This window comes from Palaemon carinicauda, chromosome 41 (assembly GCF_036898095.1).
Source record: "Palaemon carinicauda isolate YSFRI2023 chromosome 41, ASM3689809v2, whole genome shotgun sequence".
In the NCBI taxonomy this organism is placed as follows: domain Eukaryota; kingdom Metazoa; phylum Arthropoda; class Malacostraca; order Decapoda; family Palaemonidae; genus Palaemon; species Palaemon carinicauda.
This window is the reverse complement of record NC_090765.1, coordinates 34,518,058-34,538,449: the sequence shown is the minus strand read 5'-3', so window position 1 is coordinate 34,538,449 and position 20,392 is coordinate 34,518,058. Positions and strand designations below refer to the sequence as shown.

Genomic DNA, 20,392 nt, shown 5'->3' with positions numbered 1-20,392 from the left:
TTAGGGATGGAGATTCACAGTCAAGCTTTTCGGGCTTTTCCGTCGGCCCCCAGAATAGATCAAGCCCTGCTCTCCATCCAGAAGATGCTGAAGAAAGAACGCTGCTCAGTCAGGCTGTGGATGAGTCTGGTAGGGACGCTGTCATCCCTGGAGCAATTTGTATCTCTAGGAAGACTACACCTCCGTCCTCTTCAATTCCATCTGGCTTTTCACTGGAAAAAGGACAAGACGCTAGAGGCGGTCTCGATCCCGATTTCCGGAAAGATAAAGTCTTGTCTGACCTGGTGGAAGGACAATATCAACCTAAGAGAGGGTCTTCCCCTGGCTGTTCAGATACCCAACCACGTTCTCTTCTCGGACGCATCGGACTTGGGCTGGGGCGCGACGCTGGACGGTCGGGAATGCTCAGGTCTGTGGAACTCGAGTCAGAGGAGCATGCATATCAACTGCAAGGAGCTGTTGGCAGTTCATCTGGCCTTAAAAAGCTTCGAGTATCTCCTTCGAGGCAAAGTGGTGGAACTAAACTCGGACAACACCACGGCCTTGGCGTACATCTCCAAACAAGGAGGTACCCACTCACTGACGTTGTACGAGATCGCAAGGGACCTGCTCATCTGGTCAAAAGGTCGAGGCATCTCCCTAGTAACGAGGTTCATCCAGGGCGACTTGAACGTCCTAGCAGATTGTCTCAATCGGAAAGGGCAAGTAATACCAACCGAATGGACCCTCCACAAGGATGTGTGCAAGAGACTTGGGCCACTTGGGGTCAACCCACCATAGATCTCTTTGCAACCTCACTGACCAAGAGGCTTCCAATCTATTGCTCTCCAGTCCCGGACCCAGCAGCAATACATATAGATGCCTTCCTCCTAGATTGGTCACATCTGGATCTCTACGCATTCCCACCATTCAAGATTGTCAACAAGGTACTGCAGAAGTTCGCCTCTCACGAAAGGACAAGGTTGACGTTAGTTGCTCCCCTCTGGCCCGCGAGAGAATGGTTCACCGAGGTACTTCGATGGTTAGTAGACGTTCCCAGAAGTCTTCCTCTAAGAGTAGACCTTCTACGTCAGCCACACGTAAAGAAGGTACACCAAAGCCTCCACGCTCTTCGTCTGACTGCCTTCAGACTATCGAAAGACTCTCGAGAGCTAGAGGCTTTTCGAAGGAGGCAGCCAGTGCGATTGCTAGAGCAAAGAGAGCGTCTACCATTAGAGTCTACCAATCGAAGTGGGAAGTCTTCCTAGACTGGTGCAAGTCAGTTTCTGTATCCTCGACCAGTACCTCTGTAGCCCAAATAGCTGATTTTCTCTTATACCTGAGAAAAGGACGATCCCTTTCAGCTCCCACTATCAAGGGCTACATAAGCATGTTGGCATTGGTCTTCCGGCATAGGGGCTTAGATCTTTCCAACAATAAAGATCTGCAAGACCTCCTTAAGTCTTTTGAGACCACTAAGGAGCGTCGTTTGGCTACTCCTGGGTGGAATTTAGACGTGGTACTAAGATTCCTCATGTCAGACAGGTTTGAGCCTTTACAGTCAGCCTCCCTGAAAGATCGCACTCTTAAGACTCTTTTCCTGGTATGCTTAGCCTCGGCTAAAAGAGTCAGTGAGATTCATGCCTTCAGCAAGAACATCGGATTTTCGTCGGAAAAAGCTACTTGTTCGCTGCAACTTGGTTTTCTAGCCAAAAATGAGCTACCTTCTCGGCCTTGGCCTAAATCTTTCGATATTCCCAGCTTATCGGAGATCGTAGGCAATGAACTAGAAAGAGTCTTATGCCCTGTTAGAGCTCTTAAGTTCTATTTAGATCGTACTAAACCTTTACGAGGCCAATCTGAAGCTTTATGGTGTTCAGTTAAGAAACCATCCTTGCCTATGTCAAAGAATGCTTTGTCATACTTTATCAGATTGTTAATACGAGAAGCTCATTCACATCTGAGTGAGGAAGACCGATCTTTGCTTAAGGTTAAGACGCACGAAGTTAGAGCTGTAGCAACTTCCGTGGCCCTTAAGCAAAATAGATCTCTGCAAAGTATAATGGACGCAACCTATTGGAGAAGCAAGTCAGTGTTCGCGTCATTTTACTTGAAAGATGTCCAGTCTCTTTACGAGAACTGCTACACACTGGGACCATTCGTAGCAGCGAGTGCAGTAGTGGGTGAGGGCTCAACCACTACAATTCCCTAATTCCAAATCCTTTTAATCTGTCTCTTGAAATGTTTTTAATGTTGTTTTTATGGGTTGTCCGGAAGGCTAAGAAGCCTTTCGCATCCTGGTTGATTTGGCGTGTGGTCAAAGTCATTTCTTGAGAGCGCCCAGATTAGGGGTTTGATGAGGTCCTGTTGTATGGGTTGCAGCCCTTGATACTTCAGCTCCTAGGGGTCTGTCAGCATCCTAAGAGGATCGCGAGGCTCCGTAAGGAAGACGTACTTACAAGGCAGAGTAATCGTCTAAGTCGACTTCCTTACCAGGTACCTATTTATTTTGTTTTTGTTATATTGATAACTTCCAAAATGAAATAAAACTCTTAGCTTGTACGATGTAAACATATTTAACTGGTCTCTACCCACCTCCTTGGGTGTGAATCAGCTATTATATATTCACCGGCTAAGTTAAATATTTAAAAATGATATTTTAATTATAAAATAAATTTTTGAATATACTTACCCGGTGAATATATAAATTAAACGACCCTCCCTTCCTCCCCAATAGAGACGCAGTGGGATGAGAAGAAATTGAGTCTTTGTTTACATCGAGAGTGGTATCTGGCCGACAGTTGGCGCTGGTGGGCACACCCGCAACCTGTATAGCGATCGCTGGCGAGTTTTTACTGTTTTTTGTCTGTCGAGCAACAGAGTTGCAGCTATTATATATTCACCGGGTAAGTATATTCAAAAATTTATTTTATAATTAAAATATCATACTTCCAAAATGAAATAAAAACTCTTAGCTTGTACGATGTAAACATATTCAACTGGTCTCTACCCACCTCCTTGGGTGTGAATCAGCTATTATATATTCACCGGCTAAGTTAAATATTTAAAAATGATATTTTAATTATAAAATAAATTTTTGAATATACTTACCCGGTGAATATATAAATTAAACGACCCTCCCTTCCTCCCCAATAGAGACGCAGTGGGATGAGAAGAAATTGAGTCTTTGTTTACATCGAGAGTGGTATCTGGCCGACAGTTGGCGCTGGTAGGCACACCCGCAACCTGTATAGCGATCGCTGGCGAGTTTTTACTGTTTTTTGTCTGTCGAGCAACAGAGTTGCAGCTATTATATATTCACCGGGTAAGTATATTCAAAAATTTATTTTATAATTAAAATATCATGAGTGTAAGTAGTTGTGAGGGCACGTGCCTGTTGTGTAATTCTTGTTTCCTTTCCCTCGGGATTCCTCTTCGGAGCCTTCCCGGGTGAATGAATGTGTACTAATATTATTTGTTTTATTTTTTTACAGTTACCGATCTAGTTCGTTTCTGTAATATGGCAACGGTGTGAGCTGTCTTGTTGAGTCCTGGGGATTTGGCTGTTGCTGCCTCCCCCCTTGTATTTTCGTCAGGGGCGTGTCTCCTTCTACTGGAAGTACTCCCGTGACGACGGACAGCTCTCCAGTTCATTTTAGAACTCTCAGGAGACTTGCCTCCTTAGGCGGGTAACTTTCCTTCCGAGGGAAGTTTTTTCTGTCCAGGCTTGAGTTTTTCCCCTTTTGGGGGGTTCTTCTCTTGCCTTCTTTTCATGCGACTATGCTCTTGGTGCTGAGCGGTATCACCTGCAGTTTCGCTCAAGGGGTTGGGCAACTGCAGGAGCTCCTTTCGGAGGATTGCTCCTATTAGGTCACTGGCTGACCAGTCTCTTCTACTAAGTGTTTCTCTTTCGTTCGCGAGAGAGTACACTCATAGAGACTCCTCTTCGGAGGTTTTCTTCTGTTGCTGTTGGCCTCCCTCGCCGTAGGCCCACCGTCCGCCTCGTCGTAAGGGCCTCTCATCTCCCTATAAGGGTGCTTGAGGCGCCTTTTTGAATCTCCGTTTGCAGCCTACAACTCCTTTTTCTCGATCTTCCGCCTTGGTGCAGATGGACAGCAGTCTGATCTCGTGTTCCGACGGGCAACGGTCTTCCCGACGGACAATGGTCTTCCCGACGGACAGCGGTCTTCAGACGGACATCAGTCTCCCGGCGGACAATGATCCCTACGGAGCAAAGGGTTGCCTCCCACGGGGGTTCTTCCCTTGCGTGTCAGGGTTTCCCTGCGCGCCCTTCTGCTGTGTTCTCTCCTGCTCCTGCTCAGTGTTAGCGCACAGGCGCTCTTCTGCTCATCAGCGCTCTCCTGTTCGTCAGCGCTTTCATGATGATCATCCCTGCAGTTCCTGTTGGTTCCTGTTACGCGCCCTGTGCGCCACGTTCGCCCTCGCGATCTAGAACTTCGGTTCAGGTCGGGGTCAAGGACTCTTCTTCTATGCACAGGCTTCCACGCTTAGCCTTCTGCTCGTCAGCGATCATCAGCTCGCCAGCGATCATCAGCTCGCCAGCAATCATATGTCTCTCGGCGATCTCCGGATCGCCCGCGTGTGTTACAGCCGGCACGCCAACGTTCTCCAACACTGCTGAAGGAACATGGTTCGCCAGCTACTAGCTCACCTGCGCATGCTGATCGCCATCGCGCGACCCTCAACTGCGGATGCTGATCGCCATCGCGCGACCCTCAACTGCGGATGCTGATCGCCATCGCGCGACCCTCAACTGCGGATGCTGATCGCCATCGCGCGACCCTCAACTGCGGATGCTGATCGCCATCGCGCGACCGCACACCTGCGGCAACCGCCCACCTGCGCATGCTGATCGCCATCGCGCGACCCTGGCATGCTGATCACCATCGCGCGACCCTGCGCATACTGATCACCATCGCGCGATCCTGTGCATGCTGATCACCATCGCGCGATCGCCCTCCTGCACATGCTGCTCTCGATCGCTCACCTTCGCATACTGCTCGCCAACGCACGATCGCTCACCTGCGCATGTTGCTCGACCATCGCGTCGGCATAACACAATGCGCCATCGCCAACCTGCGCGTTAGCGCTCACCAGCTCACCACCTATCGCTTGTTGATCCATATCGCCAGCGTTCTTCCTCTCCCACGCGGCAGCGCGTTTCCTCGCCATCGCGCTAACGCTTGCGTTCGCCGCCTCGGACTCGCGCTCATCCACCTGCCCACCCTCACGACCGCTCGCCCGCGCGACCGCTCGCCCGCGCGCCCGCGCGACCGCTTGCCTGTGCGTCCGCGCGACCATTCGCCTGCACGCCCACACGCCCATGTGCCTGCACGGCTACGCTCATGCGCGTCCGCGCCCATGCTCTCCAATGTTCGCCCACGAGCGAACCAACGGTTTTCCATCGCGCGGACGGATGGTGTTCCGTCGCGAGAACCTACAGTGTTTCTTCGCACTAACGTCGGCTTATTTCTTGCAGTATCCATTGCTCGTCTATGGGTTATCGCTCGCCGACCACCAGCTCTTGCCCTTCCTACCACGCTCGCCCTACTTCTGCGCTCCTTCGCTCACCTTCGTTTGCGTTACTGCGCATGGGCGCTTCCACGTTCGCCCACGCGAAAATCTTTGAATTACCGTCGCGCGAGCTCCAGGGCGATTGCGACCACGATTCCCAATGGGGTTTTCGCAGCATGGCCAGCCTGGCGAGTTCTTCTGGAGCGTATTTCCAGAACACGGCCTCACCCCGTAAACGCAGAGCATGGCACTTGCAAGAATAGGAGAAACTTAAGGGAGATCTGAGCAACACTCCTCTTTCCTGAACCTGGGTTAGCCCTTCCCCGTCATTCCCTGGAAGGATTTTTGGCGGGGGGGCTTTCCGTTCGAGATTTCTCCATCGGACAAGGGGTGACTGCTTACCCCTTCCTCTGGGAGCTTACCAGGTTCTTTCCCTCCTCGGTTACGGGCTGAGGTTTGGTTCAAGGAAGCTACAGGAAGATCATGGGTACTTTCCTCCTCTCGAGCTCAGGCACCTTGGCCTTTCGTCGTTAAGTATCTAACATGCGGACAAGCTCGATGTTGTACCATCTGGACGCGCTGACTGAGGGCTTCCTTCGGGTGTCTCATCTGTGGAGGTCGACGACCTCAGACACCCTTCCATCCTTGAGAAGAGTTTGTCTGTGCCCAAGGACAGAGACTTAGACAGCGGCTGTGCGGAGGAAATCGGCTTCCGTTTTCACTCCTCCAAGGCGCTTTCTTCCAGACTCTGCAGGGCTCCAGCGCCCTTTTCTTTCAACCACGTCGGCATAAGTTATCGGCTACGACAACTGGGACAAGGTGTCCAATTGCAGTTTCCTCCTGTCAGGAACAGATGGCACGGGAGACTCCCTCGGGGGGGCATAGTCCTAAAAGGAGTTCACGAACTCTAGGATTGCAGGTTTTTCGCTGGGAGGATGCTTAAGGTTACTCATCCGAATGACAGCTTCCCGATGCCCATTCCCGCACAATCTCTGTGATCAGCCAAGGATATCGTGCCTGCCGTCTCTGTCAGCGAATTCAGTGTCTCTGAACCTCTATGCCATAGCGTCAGCAGAGTTGCCCGGTTGGGCAGAATGATCCATACCTTAGGCGAAGGTCTTCCTTAGGATCATCGACGGCCTCACCCCCGGCCTCCTCAGTCGATCCTTTCTTGTAAGGAAGGATCTGAGAGGGGATGTCCGTAGTCGAACTCTCAGCCCTGATCATGTTTGTCGAACAAACTTCGGCCAGCGTAGACCAGCAGAATCGATCAGACTGGTAACGAGGCGACAGGACTCCTTAAACCCTGGATCGGAAGGACGGGTACTTTCAGTTTCCATTCCATCCATCTTCCAGTGTGCTCGTCGAATTCAGCCTAGACTGCAAGTATTCCTGCTTATGATGCAGTGTGGCTATCCCGCCGTGGCATAGCAGGTTTGTTTCCCCAGAGAACTCTCCCTGCCTTCCTCTTGGCCGCTCAGGTGCAGGCTTCCGCCTCCTCTGCTGTTTGGAGGGCTGGTCAACTCCGGTAGGCTCGGGTTCGACCTTCTTCAGCGCCGGGACAAGCTTCCGGATGCTTACCATGAGTGTGGGCTCATGGTATTTTGCTTGGAGCCTTTTCTTCCTCTGCCTCAACATCTGGAGTATCTGGCCATGATATTGAGTCAACGGCCTTACCACGTTGGAAACCCCGCTTCTCGTCCGTCCAGTGAGGTTAAGCAACGTCGGTACTTGGATGGGTGACCACCTGGGGACGGCAGATTCTGTTACCACATCCTCCGAGCCTTCCTTTCAGTTGACTGTGGCAAGACTGAGGAGAGCCGCAGTACCTGTTCTCAGTCAAGCAGAGCTTTCAGCCCTACCTTGGAACGTTTCCTAGTTCTCCTTTCCTCATTGACCCGTCTATAGTCCGAACGGTCGCCTCAGGATAAGTTCCATGTGGGGCGATCCAAGTTCCGGTGGCTTCAGGCAATGTTTAACCGGACTTCCTGGCCCCTATGGGACCAGCGGAACTATTAGACCTGCAATGGCTGTTAACCTATGGAGCCTCTTGATGGTAGTGGATACTGTATTCTCGTCCTTTCCCCACATTCTTGATGCTGTTCTCGGACTCGTCAAAGGAAAGGGGGGGGGGGGGGGGGGGGGCATGTTCCGGTCCAGGCCTATGGTCAAGTCCTGAAGGATACCTCTCCATCATTCAGGCAGGCTTATGGGCCTTAGTCTGGCCCCTCTACAGATCCTACAGCTCCTGCCGAGTCGCCCCGTGCACGTCGACTTCATGATTCTGGCGTATTCTAACCAGCAGGGGACGCATTTTCACACCTTCACATCTTGCAGTAGAGATACCGGGATGATTGAGATTCTCTCAATACCACCATCGGCTCTGTCATTCCAGGCAGGGGAATGTTCTCTCAGACTATCCGAGCAGAGCCTCGTAGAGAGAGTGTACCTGGGGGTCTTTGACCTTGGGTAACCAGCAAGTACTGGTCTGGGGGACCTGATTGTGACAACTTGGAACCTCAAGCTTCCGAGACTCTGGCAAGATGCATTCCGGTGATGGTGGGACAACTTCGACGCCTGCGTCTTCCCTCCATTTTGTCTGTGGACAATGGGTCTCAACAAGACCAGGTTGTCTGTCAACCTTTCAATGGGAGAGCTCCACTGGGACTATGCGCAGAACGGTTTCTGAACCCTCTGCTTCCCCTGACGGAACTCCCGGGAGAGCTTCTCCCACGGCGCAGACTACTCAAGCAACCACACTGCGACATCTCTCCCGAACCGGGGCGTCGCTTCGGCTTCATGCCTGGAGACACTACGCCTCCTCCTCAAGAAGAGACAACCCGCTACAGTCGCGGTACGGAGGTCGCATCATCTGCGATAGTCATCCAAAGGGGTCTCCCAGGCAAAGTGAAGAGTCTAAGGTGGTTGGTGCCGTGGGAGATATACCTCTTCCCTTGAGGCCTCTTCTCCAGCAATAACGGTCTTATTGCCTTTCGGCGGGAGGAAACTCCTTTCCGCTCTCGGCAATGAAGCCTGTCGCTCAGCCTTTCCCTGACCTTCAGGCTTAAAGGAATAACTTTTTCCTGCCCGCTGGATCTATCCTCGCTCATGCGAAGCTACGATCGTCCCTGCCCTAGTCGGAGGAAGACCTCCAACTTGGAGCATGGCTCGGACTTTTAGTCCTTTAAGAGATCTTCTCAAGGCCCTTTACGACAGGCCTCGGATTGTATTCCGCCTTGGGTCTCCTGCTCACTCTGGCCACGGCCAGTGTGTAAGCAATCTTCTTGGTCTCTTACGACTCCCCCCTCTCTTAAGGAAGAGGGGAAGGCAACATTCAGGCTCACTCCTGAGTTGTTGGCTAGACTCAGAATCTGGGAGTCCCGGCCCTTCGGTCCGATTCATTCAAGATTTCGAGTCTCCATTCTGTATCTGATGTCCCAAGACCTTCTCTTTCTTGCCAGTAAAGGAATCGAGAGGTTAGCGCTGGGAACAGCTGCAGTTTGTCCTCAGTTGCAGCCGATTTGGGAGCACAAGGAGGACACGGGGGAGAGTCACCAGTATACCTCTTCAGCCCGGACTCAAGGACATTCATCTCGACCTGTCTCCAGACCCTCCCCCGTCACGTCGCCCTACAGCACGATGTTGGATACATCGCAACGTCCCTCGCCTTCGAGTAATACTACTCTGTGACGCAGGCGCTACAAGCTGGAGTCTGGAAGCGTCTAATGACCTTCGCAGCCCGCTTCCTGCAGGGCGTGACCCACAGGAGTCTCAATACGTTTTCTATCGCTCTGTGGTGGCTACACAACAGCTGGTCTAACCTCAGGCTCCTTTTTGGACAGGTAGCAGAAGGTTGAGGGCATTGTTATCAGGTTTTAGTCTGCATGAACGAAATAAGTATGTCTGGCCCTTACTTCTTTCTTCATCATCCCCTCTACGGGGAAGCAGCATCCTGGTCTCTGCATAGCTGACCTCGAACCTCTGCAGGTAAACCATGCTTCCTTGTGTTCCGAGTATTGAGTCAATACTGTCGTGTCCCCCATACCCTGACGAGGTGGTATTGGGAACGTCCTAACCCAGAGTTCCTTCTGGAACTCCAGGTCAACTGCCTAGGACGGGTCACACTTCTTCCTTCACACACAAGCTTACGTAGGCCACATGGTTCCTTGCGGAGCAAGGAACTTGTGAGGTGCAGGGACTCCTTTTCTCGAGTGCGACTCACTCGGATTCCGAGTCCCCGGGTAAAGCCAAAGCCAGTATGGCTGGGGACTTTCCACCCTACCTAAGGGGTAAGTCACCCTCTGTAAATAGCGTGGTTTGTATTTCGGTTACGGAACAAATGACAAATTCGAAGATAATTTGTATTTTTCCTAACAATACAAACCTTAGCTATTTACACATATTTGCCCGCCAGCCCTGTCCCCCAGGACAAGTCCTACCTCTAAGTGAAAGTGAGCATTCATCTGTGTGTGAGGGGGGGAGGGGTAGCTAGCTACCACTCCCCTACCCCCCCGCTAACTAGCGCGGGGGTAATACACCCTCGTTAAATTCTAATGGCTCGCCATTTCAGCTGCGCTAAAAGGTAACCCTCTGTAAATAGCTAAGGTTTGTATGGTTAGGAAAAATACAAATTATCTTCGAATTTGTCATTTTTCCTAACTATACAAACCTTAGCTATTTAATCAAACTTGCCCGCCAGCCCTATCCCCCTTGAAGTCCTACCTCTAAGCAAAGTGAGCTCAAGCACAGGTGTGTGTGAGGGGGTGGGTAGCAAGTTACCCTCCCTACCCCCCCGCTAACTAGCGGTGAGGTAGTAAACCCTCTTTAAAAATTCTAATGGCTCATCATTTCAGCTACGCCGAAATTAATAACCCATATTAAATAGCCAAGGTTTGTATAGTTAGGAAAAATACAAATTACCTACGAATTTGTCATGTTTGCAGGTGTGGTTTTATAAAAGCTATTTTTTTCCTTGGCATTCACCAGCCAGGGACGTTACCACATCGGCCACCATAACCCTTCATCTTTTCCTTAGAAGAAGTGACCAGCTTTGATATAAATGACTTAACTCCTTACTCTGGGAGGACGTCATAACACTTCTTACAGGAATGGGAAGCACAAGAGAAGAGATTCAAAAACCTTTAGCCTGGCGGTAGTTGCTCAACTGATTGTGTAGCAAATGTAGTTCCTTCACATCTAAGGTAGCGATCGTGATGTAAGTTTAGAATGATAGGTAATATGGAGTGGCCATTCTTTCTTTCCCTTCCTTGGAGGGCAATGCTTGCTTTATTATTTCCTGGACCGGATGCTAGATGCAAGTAAGTAGTGTGATTGAGCTACTTTTTTTGAGATAAGTTTTGTTTAGAAGTATCTTCCTCATCCTCCCAGATGAGGGTAAGAATGGGTAAGTGGATGCAAACCCAGTTCTCATAAAGGACCAGTAATTCAGGCAACGTGTCCTCCAAACGGATTTACGTTCTTACGGCATTAATGACCTTAGATGTCAGGACGCCAGAAAACCTCAAATAAATCAATCAATCCCTGATCGTCTACCAATACCCAGGTAATACGTAGCCTAACACTTGCCACATTTTCATGCCCAGGTCAGTAGGAGGTTAACAGGAGTTATCACTTTTGCTCTTGTACAGGACCAAAGTGCTTTGACATTTCCCGGGGAAGTAAACCAGCCAATTTGTTTATAGGGATATCCTCCCTTTTAAGAATAAGTCTCCTATTTAAGGACGATGGTTTGTATTTGTGTAGGAACAGATCACAAAATTTCAAAGTAATTTGTATTTTTCCTAGCTATTCAACTCTGAGTCCTTTAAGTTTGACTTTTTGCCTGAACCACCTTGCAAGTCCTAGGTTGAAGGTTAAAGTGGCAGCTCAGTGGCCTCTCTGATAGACGGCTTATCTGCCACTCTCCAGTTACTACTACATTTTTGTTAAGAGTTTTAGTGGCTGTTTCTAGCTTCACTGAAATCACACTGCTACTAAAGGATTCATTTTTCAATATTAAACTTAGCCGGTGATTATATAAGCTGCAGCTCTGCTGCTCGACAGAAAACTCTACGTTCAAAATCCGCCAGCGATCGCTATGCAGGTAGGGGGTGTACTTCAACAGCGCCATCTGTCGTGCAGGTACTCAGTACTCAATGTAAACACAGAACTCAATTTTCTCTCTGTCGTGCCACCGGAAAGACCTACTAAATTCGCTGTTGCTAACTGGATTGGTTTTCACAACTTTTTGGTGAAGTACACGTTTCTAGTTTTGAGCTTTCGCTTTGCAGGCTTTATCTTCAATACATCCTTGCATTCTTTTGTTGATATCGGATTATTTGTTGATGACTTTGGATAGTTTTTGAATTCCCCTTTTACTAATTCAAAATGGCTGACCCTTCTCAAGTCCCTAAATTCAGGAAGTGTAATGCTAGGGACTGTTCAAGGCGTCTTCCGAAGGCCTTTTTCGATCCTCACACCGTTTGTTCCAATTGTCGGGATAAAACCTGTCAATTGGAAGATCGATGTGAGGAATGCGTTGGGCTTTCGGAATTCGATTTTATCGAATTCCAGAAATATACACGTAGGCTAGAGAGAGATAGAGTCAGGAGAAGTTCATCTCGCTCCGTTGAATTTTCCTCTCCTCATGCCCCACAACCTATTCCTTCCCCTGTTGTGGTTGCTCCTGATCCCCCTTCTAGCACTCAAAAACCTTCGATGGCAGATATGATGCGTGCCATCCAGGCTCTGGGTGAGAGAGTCGAGTCCTTGGCTAGTGACCGTAACCAGCTCATGGCAGACGTCAAGGAGCTGAAGTTTAAGAGTGCAGTGGTTAGTGATAAAGTGAGTGGTAGTGTTGTGGATACTGTTGTGGATAGTGTTGCGCTTCAGGGTTCGTCTGTTCGTGCCTGTCGTCCTCCCAGTCCGGGACCTCTTGCAAGCTCCCAAGCCCAGGGGAGAAGCAATGTCGTACGACCAAAGGGTTCGAGAGGCTTTAATCAGCGAACAGACGTTCCCTCCGTGGTTTCGGGCGTATCTACCCAAGATCGCCCCACCCACACAAAGACGAGAGAGCCCATTTATTCCTCGTCTGCGGAAGAGGTTTCTCGTAAGAAACCATGGACCAAGGTCTCGCGGCCTCTTAAGCGCAAGTCGGTCCCTTCCGCGCAAGTCCAACGGCCCAGTTGTAGCCACTGGGTCAGTTCGGACTCGCTGCAGTCTTCCGACGACTGCTCACCTCCTAAGAGAGGCAAAGCGGTACCGCATCAGGCAGTAACACCGTCTGTTTCCGCACCTGCTCCTGTAGACCCTAAGTGGTCTTTGCTGCAGACCATGCAGTCTCAGTTAACGTCATTGATGCAGGACTTTCGTGCGGAGAAGGTTGACGCTGCACCAACCTCTAGCCTACAACCACCCACGGTTGTGCGTCCGGTGGACGCTGAGGCGACCTTCTGCCGCACTCCAGCTGAGAGAGTCCCGTCACCCATGCGTTCCAGTGTACCCTGCCAGCCGCATGTTGACGTTCAGCGACGCACGGAACCTTCTGTTGATGTTCGCGAGGTACAACAACAATCTAAGTTGTTTTGTTTTGACGCGGTGCGTCAACCTCCGCAACCCAGTGTGGTTACCTCTACTCGCCCACATCAGACTAGACAGTCTGGAGTAGACGCTTTGCGTCCCCGCGCTGCTATGGTTGTTGCCAGTTCACAGACTGGGCAACAGTTCCATGACGTTGCGTCCGGTTCAGTCACGCGTGCACCCGTGCTGCCGGACTCAGCTGACCAGCCGATTCCTACTCCTTTGCCGCTTCCTCCTCAATTCTCAGATGATGGACTCTCTGATGATGACGACGCTGCACACATTGACGACCCACATACGGACATTGACGAACCCAAGACCACGCAACCCTCTTTGGACTTTAGAAAAGTTCTTGCTCTGTTCAAAGAGATGTATCCTGATCAGTTTGTGTCTGTGGCTCCACGCTCTCCTCCGTCAGAGTTTGCTTTAGGCACGCAGTCATCCGCGCCTGCCTTTACGAAACTCGTCCTCGCCCGCTCGTCCAAGAGAGCTTTACGAGTTTTAGGAGATTGGATGCAGTCCAAAAAGAACCTAGGGAAGACAGCATTTACGTTTCCCCCTGCGAAACTCTTCCAGATCGAGCGTCTGGTATGCCACGGGAGAAGTTCTCGGCTTGGGAGTTCCTGCCTCTGCCCAGGGCGACTTCTCAAGTCTAGTAGACTCTCCCCGCAGGCTAGCCATGAGACGCTCTAAGATATGTTGGTCTCCTTCGGACCTAGACCATCTGTTGAAAGGAGTGTTTAGAGCCTTCGAGGTCTTTAACTTTTTGGACTGGTGTCTGGGAGCTTTGAGCAGGAAGATCTCCCCGTCTGACAAGGAATCTTCCTTGCTCATAATGTCCTGCATGGACAAGGCCATACGTGACGGATCGAGTGAGCTTGCGGCTTCGTTCGTTTCCGGGGTCCTCAAGAAACGGGAGAACCTTTGCTCTTTCCTGTCAGCTGGAGTAACGCCGTGTCAGAGATCGGAACTTCTTTTTGCTCCTCTCTCAAAGTGCCTTTTCCCAGAGGACTTGATAAAGGAGATTGCTGCCTCCTTGATTCAGAAGGACACCCATGACATGGTTGCGTCCTCTGCCCGCAAAGCCACCCCTTTGCCTACCTTGTCAAGACCCAGGATGGACACTCCAGCGTCCAGATTCATTCTGCCCTTTCGTGGCAGAGCCTCCAGCAGAGGAGGTGCTCGTGCCGAAGGGAGACGTGGGAAGAAGAAAGGTACCAAGTCTTTTAAAGGCAGAGTCTGACTGCCACCTTCTTCAGACAGCAGTGGGAGCCAGACTCAAGAACTTCTGGCAGACCTGGGAGAAAAGAGGCGCAGATGCACAATCTGTGAAGTTGCTCAGAGAAGGGTACAAGATCCCGTTTGTACGCAAACCCCCTCTAGCAACGTCTCCCATCGATCTCTCTCCCAGGTACAGAGAGGAAGACAAGAGACGAGCTTTGAAGCAGGAGGTGTCTCTCTTACTAGAAAAGGGAGCGGTAGTCAAAGTCCGGGACCATCAATCCCCGGGCTTCTACAACCGTCTCTTCTTAGTGGTAAAGAAGACAGGAGGGTGGAGGCCGGTGCTAGACGTCAGTGCGCTGAATGTCTTTGTCACAAAGCAGACGTTCGCCATGGAGACCACAAAGTCAGTTCTAGCAGCGGTCAGGAAGGAAGACTGGATGGTCTCTTTAGACCTAAGGGACGCATACTTTCACGTCCCCATCCACCCAGAATCCCAACCTTTTCTGAGATTCGTTTACGAAAAGGTTGTCTACCAATTTCAAGCCCTGTGCTTTGGCCTAAGCACAGCTCCTCTTGTGTTTACGAGGCTGATGAGGAATATTGCCAAATTCCTGCATTTAGCGGATATCAGAGCCTCCCTCTATTTGGACGACTGGCTTCTAAGAGCTTCTTCCAGTCGTCACTGTCTGGAGAATCTAAAGTGGACTCTAGATCTGATCAAGGAATTGGGTCTCCTGGTTAATATGGAAAAGTCCCAACTGGTCCCATCCCAAACTATTGTGTATTTAGGGATGGAGATTCACAGTCAAGCTTTTCGGGCTTTTCCGTTGGCCCCCAGAACAAGTCAAGCCCAGGTATGCATCCAGAACATGCTAAAGAAGGAACGATGTTCAGTCAGACAGTGGATGAGTCTGATAGGGACGCTTTCATCCCTGGAACAGTTCGTTTCATTAGGGAGACTACACCTCCGTCCCCTTCAATTTCACCTAGCTGTTTACTGGAAAAAAGACAAGACGCTAGAAGCGGTCTCGATCCCCATTTCCGAGAAGATGAAGTCGTCCCTGACTTGGTGGAAGGACAGTATCAACCTCAGAGAGGGTCTGCCACTGGCTGTTCAGACCCCCAACCACGTTCTCTTCTAGGACGAATCGGACACGGGCTGGGGTGCGACATTAGATGGTCGGGAATGCTCGGGAACTTGGAACTCGAATGAAAGAACGTTACATATCAACTGCAAGGAGCTACTGGCAGTTCATCTGGCCTTGAAAAGCTTCAAGTCCCTCCTTCAAGGCAAAGTGGTGGAGGTGAACTCGGACAACACCACGGCCTTGGCGTACATCTCCAAGCAAGGAGGGACCCATTGTATGACGTTGTACGAGATCGCAAGGGACCTCCTCACCTGGTCAAAAGATCTAAACCTTTCTCTAGTAACGAGGTTCATCCAAGGCAACTTGAATGTCATGGCAGATTGCCTCAGTCGGAGGGGTCAAATCATTCCAACAGAATGGACCCTACACAAGGATGTGTGCAAGAGACTGTGGGCCACATGGGGCCAGCCTACCATAGATCTCTTCGCAACCTCGATGACCAAGAGGCTCCCAATATATTGCTCACCAATCCCGGACCCAGCAGCAGTTCATATAGATGCCTTTCTACTGGATTGGTCACATCTAGACCTTTATGCATTCCCCCCGTTCAAGATTGTCAACAAGGTACTGCAGAAGTTCGCCTCTCACGAAGGGACAAGGTTGACGTTAGTTGCTCCCCTCTGGCCCGCGAGAGAATGGTTCACCGAGGTACTTCAATGGCTGGTGGACGTTCCCAGAAGTCTTCCTCTAAGAGTGGACCTTCTACGTCAGCCACACGTAAAGAAGGTACACCCAGGCCTCCACGCTCTTCGTCTGACTGCCTTCAGACTATCGAAAGACTCTCTAGAGCTAGAGGCTTTTCGAAGGAGGCAGCCAGGGCGATTGCTAGAGCAAGGAGGACATCCACTCTTAGAGTCTACCAGTCGAAGTGGGAAGTCTTCCGAAACTGGTGCAAGTCAGTATCAGTATCCTCGACCAGTACCTCTGTAACCCAAATAGCTGACTTCCTATTATACCTGAGAAAAGAAAGATCTCTTTCAGCTCCCACTATCAAAGGTTACAGAAGCATGTTGGCATCAGTCTTCCGTCACAGAGGCTTAGATCTTTCCAACAACAAAGATCTACAGGACCTCCTTAAGTCTTTTGAGACCACGAAGGAGCGTCGTTTGGCTACACCTGCTTGGAATTTAGACGTGGTACTAAGATTCCTTATGTCAGAAAGGTTCGAGCCACTACAATCAGCCTCCTTTAAAGATCTCACTTTAAAGACTCTTTTCCTGGTTTGCTTAGCCACAGCTAAAAGAGTCAGTGAGATTCACGCCTTCAGCAGGAACATCGGATTTTCATCTGAAACGGCTACATGTTCTTTACAGCTTGGTTTTCTAGCCAAAAACGAGCTACCTTCTCGTCCTTGGCCGAAATCGTTCGATATTCCAAGCCTTTCAAATATGGTTGGAAATGAACTAAAAAGAGTCTTATGCCCTGTTAGAGCTCTTAAGTTGTATTTAAGACGAACTAAACCTTTACGAGGACAGTCAGAAGCTTTATGGTGTTCTATTAAGTAACCTTCTTTGCCTATGTCAAAGAATGCAGTATCCTATTATATCAGACTGTTGATACGAGAAGCTCATTCCCATCTGAGTGAGGAAGACCAAGCTTTGCTGAAGGTAAGGACGCATGAAGTTAGAGCTGTCGCAACTTCAGTGGCCTTTAAACAAAATAGATCTCTGCAGAGTATAATGGACGCAACCTATTGGAGAAGCAAGTCAGTGTTCGCGTCTTTTTACCTTAAAGATGTCCAGTCTCTTTACGAGAACTGCTACACCCTGGGACCATTCGTAGCAGCGAGTGCAGTAGTGGGTGAGGGCTCAACCACTACATTCCCCTAATTCCATAACCTTTTTTAATCTTTCTCTTGAAATGGTTTTTATTGTTGTTTTTGGGTTGTCCGGAAGGCTAAGAAGCCTTTCGCATCCTGGTTGATTTGGCGGGTGGTCAAATTCTTTTCTTGAGAAGCGCCTAGATTAGAGGTTTTGATGAGGTCCTGTAGTATGGGTTGCAACCCTTGATACTTCAGCTCCTAGGAGTCGCTCAGCATCCTAAGAGGATCGCGAGGCTCAGTAAGGAAGACGTACTTAAAAAGGCAGAGTAATTGTTCAAGTCGACTTCCTTACCAGGTACTTATTTATTTTATGTTTGTTATTTTGAATAACTGCTAAACTGAAATACAAAATCCTTAGCTCATAATAATGTAAACAATTAATGCTGGTCTCTACCCACCCCCCTGGGTGTGAATCTGCTTATATAATCACCGGCTAAGTTTAATATTGAAAAATGTTATTTTTATAAAATAAATTTTTGAATATACTTACCCGGTGATTATATATTAAAGGACCCTCCCTTCCTCCCCAATAGAGACCCAGTGGACCGAGGAGAAAATTGAGTTCTGTGTTTACATTGAGTACTGAGTACCTGCACGACAGATGGCGCTGTTGAAGTACACCCCCTACCTGCATAGCGATCGCTGGCGGATTTTGAACGTAGAGTTTTCTGTCGAGCAGCAGAGCTGCAGCTTATATAATCACCGGGTAAGTATATTCAAAAATTTATTTTATTATAAAAATAACATATTTTTATAGTAAGGAAAAATACCAAGTAATTTGAAAATTTGTGATATTTCATCAGGGAAACAAGTGTAGGAATAGCCCTGATCTAAGGTTCCCACCTAACCTGACTTAGGACATTGTACCACCTTTGGTGACAAGGGGGAACACACCATCACATCTCTCCCGAAACTCTTGATATTTTGAGTGGGATTGTCTTGATTTTTGAGAACAGAAACTCTGTGGAGTGGTCAATTGTAAGGTGGCTGTTCTCAAGCAAATGTAGGCTACAGTAAATTAGTCAGAGCAAATAACTGACCCTGGCAAAATGTAATGCTGGATAATTGGTCAAAGTGTATCACTTTTATGAGTTTGAGAAATACTATAGTGCCATTTAGCAGAAGAACAAGGAAGTCTGGTTTACAGATCTGTTCGATGCCTACCTAACCTAATATACTTGAAAGATTGGCATCTTAGAAGTGGGTTTTTAACTCTATCATCAGTCCAATCCATAGAGGATTTTCATGTGAATTCTAGGATTATCCATTAAAGTCTGATGGTCCCGCTTTTGGTAGAGGAAGTGATTAATGAAAAGGACAATTTTCCACTGCTTGAACTTTGTTTTTTCTAAGAAAAGTATCTTTTTAGTTGGAAACAAAGCTATTTCTTTGTCCCTGAAAAAGAAATTTCTGTAGCATCTCCAAATGTGATGTTTTTCCCTTAGTGTACAGTAACCACCCTTGTTGTACACGTAACACAAAAGGGAAGTACTGTATACAAGAAAGTCAAAAGAACAGTTTCAAAATGATGACAATTGTGTTGCTTTTGAAAAGAAAGCAGGTGATTGGCCAAAAGATGTTACGTCATAAGGACTGACGTCACAAGACAACGCTGATTGGTCATTTGGAAAATGATGGCACATAGAGCGTGGGTTCTGTTGATATGGAAGTTTTAGCAATTATATGCTAAAAAGATTAATTTCCAATAAAGGTTACAAATACAAAAGTGGTTCAGCAAGAAGTGTGGATAAGATTACATATGTTCCTACAGGTATATATAAACCTGTCATCCTCTAAAATATGGATGTATCTAGCGGCACTTGAATGACCACTGAATTGTTAACAAGGTACATCACATCCACCTTTCACAGAATAGCCACTTTTGTCATTGGCTGCATCGAATACAGATGGATCGATGTTGTGCTCTTGACTGTTGAATTTTTACATTCATTTGTGATAAGGGTTTGGCTTTATTTTTTTAGCGTTCTCACTTGTAAGCGAAAGAGTATCTAAAGGTAAGCATGTGGTGAAGTACATTTTTTTTTTCTGAGGATACAAACCTTCGAAACCCGGTGTGCTGTGTACCTTTGTGAACGGGCGACTGTAAAGAGCAACCAACTCTTTAGAGTATTGTTCTTGCTCTTTTATCAGGAAGATGATGGTAGTTTCTCTGTCTTAGGAGGAATTTATCCGATTCAAACAGATTGTTCGCTGTACCTGCTTGCCCGATAGTGAAAAGTGTTTGTTTGGTGAGCTCACTTCGCACTGACAGGGATACCTGTATATAGGGATTCCTCTGTTGCATTTTCATTGAGTGTTCCCAGTGCTCGCCTTATGACAAAATCCCCAGTCTCGTGATTTGTGCTGTGACATAGAAACCTCTTATAACTTTCTCCTCAGAAGGAGGTCCAATATCTTCCTCCTCAGAGGAAGCTGATTCATCATTGGTCGCCAAGGTCAAAGGCCACCATTCCACTCCTGGTCGTTGATGCGTGAGGTCATTTCTTTAGCTTCTCTCGTGACCTTAGTTTTTTCCCATGTGTTAGTGCATGTGTTGTCTTTGCATTCCCTGTGTTACCTGGCTCTTTGCCTACGCATAAACCAATAAGTTTGATATATTTCTTTAACATATTCCTCTTACCTCTCATATGTGACATCACCAAGTAATTGTGCATGACCTTACACTCTCTCATAATTGGATGGCTATTTGTTCACATTAGAAGGTTAGAAAGAGACATTAGCAGCTGTTTAGGAGAGAGATGCTTTAAATTAAAGCAATGTTATATAGTTTTGGATAGTGCTATAGTTTGTTTAGCGTTTCACTGTTTTGAGTTATAGTTCAATAGCTTAAGGAGGCACTCGAGCATGCCTTTCCATCAATTTTCTCTTCCTCTTATTTTTAAGTGTAATGTTAGAAAGCCAGGTGGTTTATCAAGAGGTTGCTCTTTCTTTATGTTTCCATTCATCCTCATATTTTGATCCTTCATTTTCAAAACCATCATGAGTGTTCTCTTCAGTGTACTGTATAGTCATGTTTATATGGTTATCATATTGTTATTTCATTTTTATAATTTAGTATTGTAGTCTGTTTATTATTCCCTACCTG

At 48.2% G+C, this 20,392-nt stretch overlaps 1 protein-coding gene across 3 annotated transcripts in view; it reads left to right on the top strand.

Annotated features, from left to right (window-relative positions):
* The window catches only part of LOC137632515 (uncharacterized), a 315,753-nt gene that overhangs the window by 91,400 nt on the left and 203,961 nt on the right, over positions 1-20,392 (top strand). The window lies entirely within an intron of this gene.